This window comes from Citrus clementina, unplaced genomic scaffold, assembly GCF_000493195.1.
Source record: "Citrus clementina cultivar Clemenules unplaced genomic scaffold, Citrus_clementina_v1.0 scaffold_2, whole genome shotgun sequence".
Lineage (NCBI taxonomy): Eukaryota > Viridiplantae > Streptophyta > Magnoliopsida > Sapindales > Rutaceae > Citrus > Citrus x clementina.
In genome coordinates this window covers 8,628,194-8,632,443 of record NW_006262688.1, presented here as the reverse complement: position 1 = coordinate 8,632,443, position 4,250 = coordinate 8,628,194, and the positions used below count along the sequence as shown (strand labels likewise).

At 39.4% G+C, this 4,250-nt stretch overlaps 1 non-coding gene across 1 annotated transcript; it reads right to left on the bottom strand.

Annotated features, from left to right (window-relative positions):
* Positions 1 to 296: 296 nt before the first annotated feature.
* Positions 297 to 400, bottom strand: LOC112101311. The gene has a single exon (XR_002907437.1). It is a non-coding gene; the product is annotated as a small nucleolar RNA R71 (small nucleolar RNA).
* Between the last annotated feature and the right edge of the window lie 3,850 nt (positions 401 to 4,250).

Sequence of the window (4,250 nt, the reverse complement as noted above, 5' to 3'; positions counted from 1 at the left end):
ATGTAGCTGCTAGGAGCTTTGAACTAAAACCTAGTGTGCTAAATTGTCTCCCCACATTTTATGGCCTAGAAAATGAGGATCCATATAATCATCTGAACGATTTTCATGCCATTTGTCAAACTTTTAAATATGAAAATTTTTCAGACGATGATGTTAAACTTAGACTATTCCCATTTTCTTTAAAGGATAGGGCTCGTTCATGGCTTAATACATTGCCTGCTAATAGCATTGCATCATGGGAACAAATGGTTACAAAATTTTTGAATAAATATTTCCCAGTACATAAAACCAATGCTATTCGCAGGGAAATCTCGGAGTTTACCCAGAGAGAGGACGAGCAATTTTTCGAAACATGGGAGCGATTCAATGGGCTACTCTTGAAGTGTCCACATCATGGGTACGAGAAATGGCACCAATGCCAATACTTTTTGGAGGGATTATTGCCGAATGTGCAAGAATGGCTAATGGCAACAAGTGGAGGAGAGCTAATGTCAAAAAGTGCATCAGAAATTTGGGAATTCTTCCAGCGACAAGCAGATAATTCCCAACAACGGAGTCGATCACTTAGGACTACTAGAAGAATTAAAGGAGTGAATGAGGTTCAAATTGGCGAATCAACTTCAGGAATCAAAGAAGTCAAGGAGATGGTTGAAGGTCTTGCTCGACAAATAGCATCGTTATCGACTGCTAAATCAACAGAACCACATGACCAGGACTCATACTCAGATCAAGCCAATGCCATAGGTGTAATGAGAAAGCCATCAAATTACAACCCATACTCCAACACATATAACCCTGGATGGAGAGACCACCCCAATTTTTTATGGTCTCAAGGATTCCAACAGAATGGACCAGCAGCTCCAGCTCCACCAATGCAACAAATTCCTCAAGTTCCTCAAGCCTCTCAGCCCCCATTCAGACCATACAATCAGAACTAGAACTACTCTCAACCCAAACCATGGGAGGATGCATTCCAAAATTTCAAGAATGTTACTCACTCCACGATTGAGCAACAGAATCGCACCATTGATGGACTACGAAATGAGTTGAGAGCAGGCTTCAATTCACAAGCCCAATCAGTTTCAAGCCTCGAGAAGATGGTGGGACAACTTGCTTCTTCAGTTCAGACCTTGGCAATGACCGTTGAGAAAGGTAAGTTTCCAAGTCAACCAGTGCCTAACCCTAAAGGAGTACATGAAGCAAGTACCCAGTTCACCACAGCAGCATGGAGAGGTCAAAGCAGTAATGACCTGCGAAAAGGAAAGGGAAGTCGACAACAAAGTGGAGATGCCGGTGACAAAAGAAAATCAAATTGTACCTGTGAATGTTGAGGACTCATCACCGGAGGAGAAAGAAGAAACTAACCCACGAGAATATGTTCCGAAAGCTCCATTTCCTCAGAGGTTACCTAAAGGAAAAAAGGGAAAATCCACAGGTGAGATTCTTGAAATCTTCAAACAGGTAAGTGTTAACATTCCTTTGCTTGATGCTATTAAACAAGTTCCATCTTATGCCAAGTTTCTTAAAGACCTTTGTACTAAAAAGAGAAATATGCATGTTCAAAAGAAGGCATTTTTAACAGAAAACGTTAGTTCTATACTCCAACATAAAATTCCTTTAAAATGCAAAGACCCAGGCTCCCCCACTATCTCATGTAGTATAGGGAACCACACAATTGAGAATGCTTTGTTGGATTTAGGAGCTAGTGTAAATCTGTTGCCTTACTCTGTATTTGTAAAACTTGGATTGGGAGAATTACACCCAACTCCAGTGGTGTTACAGCTTGCAGATCGGTCCACGAAAATACCTCGTGGTATTGTGGAGGACGTGCTTATCCAGGTAGACAAGTTTTATTTTCCTGTTAATTTCATTGTAATTGACACTCAACCAATACAGGATTCAAGGAAGCACATCCCCATTATTCTAGGCCGACCTTTCTTGGCAACTGCGGATGCTCACATTCAATGTAGAACTGGAAATATGCAGTTGTCCTTCGGCAACATGACTATGGAGCTGAACATCTTCAACATTGCCAAACAACCTCACAGTGCAGATGATGGAATTGTTGATGTGGATTTAATCGAAGCATTAGTTGATGACACTTTTCTTTCAAACCTTAGTGATGATCCTTTACAAACATGTTTAACTCACTTTGGTTTTGATTTTGATATTGACAGATCGGTTGATGAGGTCAACGCCCTGCTTGACTCAGCACCATCTATGGACACTAATAAATGGAAGTCAAGAGTTGAGCAACTAGCACCATCAGAGAAGCAACTCATTCCATCATCAGAATCACCACCGAAACTCGAGCTCAAACCATTGCCCAACACTTTGGAATATGCGTTTTTGGGAGAAGAAAGTACTCTGCCGGTAATCATCTCATCATCCCTAAATGACGAACAAAAAGGTAAGTTGTTGGATGTTTTAAAAGAGCACAAAGAAGCATTAGGATGGACCATAGCAGATATTAAAGGTATAAACCCAGTAGATTGCATGCATTACATTCACCTTGATGAAAATGCTAAAACTACTAGGGAGATGCAACGTCGGTTAAATCCTAACATGAAAGAAGTTGTTAGAACTGAGGTCCTTAAGCTATTAGATGCAGGTATCATTTACCCAATTTCTGATAGTTCATGGGTCAGTCCTGTACAAGTTGTCCCTAAAAAGTCAGGAGTCACAGTAGTTACCAATGCTGATAATGAATTGATACCCACTAGAGTAACTACAGGATGGCGTGTTTGCATTGATTATAGAAAGTTGAATTCTGTCACACGTAAAGACCATTTTCCTTTACCATTTATTGATCAAATGCTTGATAGATTAGCAGGCCATGAATTTTATTGCTTTCTAGATGGCTACTCAGGATACAATCAGATTCCCATAGCACCAAAAGATCAAGAGAAAACTACTTTCACTTGCCCTTTTGGCACATTTGCATATAGGAGAATGCCATTTGGATTATGTAATGCACCTGCTACATTTCAACGATGCATGTTGAGCATTTTTTCTGATATGGTTGAACGATTCCTTGAAGTCTTTATGGATGATTTTTCTGTCTTTGGTGACTCGTTTGATCAATGTTTACATCATCTAACACTAGTTCTGCAGAGATGTATCGAGAAGAACTTGGTCTTAAATTGGGAGAAATGTCATTTTATGGTAAAACAAGGTATTGTTCTCGGTCACATCATTTCGAGCAAAGGTATTGAGGTTGACAAAGCCAAGGTGGATCTCATTTATAATCTTCCTCCACCTAAAACAGTCAGAGAAGTAAGATCTTTCCTTGGGCATGCTGGTTTCTATAGACGTTTCATTAAAGATTTTAGCAAAGTTTCTAGACCCTTATGTAATTTACTTGCTAAGGATGTACCTTTTATCTTTAATGATTCATGTCTTATGGCGTTTGAAAAATTAAAACAGTTGTTGACATCATCACCCATCATTCAGGCCCCGAACTGGAGTTTACCATTTGAACTCATGTGTGATGCATCGGATTATGCAGTAGGAGCAGTATTAGGACAAAGAGTTGATCGAATTCCCCACGTTATTTACTATGCTAGTATGACATTGAATGATGCACAGTTGAACTATTCAACTACTGAAAAAGAAATGCTAGCAGTAGTGTTTGCATTAGAGAAATTTCGATCTTATCTCATTGGTTGTAAAATAATCGTGTTCACAGATCATGCTGCTCTTAAATATCTTCTCACAAAGAAAGATGCAAAAGCTAGGCTAATTCGTTGGGTGTTACTTTTGCAGGAATTTGACTTGGAATTCAAAGATAAAAAAGGGACAGAAAATGTTGTGGCGGACCACCTCTCTCGTCTCCATCTTGACACAATTACAGAGCCATTAATATTGAATGAGTCATTTCCAGATGAACAATTAATGAGTGTGGAAGTATTACCTTGGTATGCTGATATAGTTAATTATCTTGTTACAGGTAAACTTCCTGAGCATTGGACCAAGCAAGACAAGGCAAAATTCTTTGCAGAGATAAAGAATTTTTTTTGGGATGACCCGTATTTGTTCAAGTATTGTGCGGATCAAATTGTTAGACGATGTGTCCCAGAAAGTGAAATTCAGAATATCCTTTCATTCTGCCATGAACAAGCTTGTGGAGGCCATTTCAGTGCTAAGAAAACAGCGACTAAAGTTTTACAATGTGGTTTCTATTGGCCATCTATATTTCGAGACGCTTACACTTTCTGTTCTTCATGTGATAGGTGTCAACGAATGGGAAG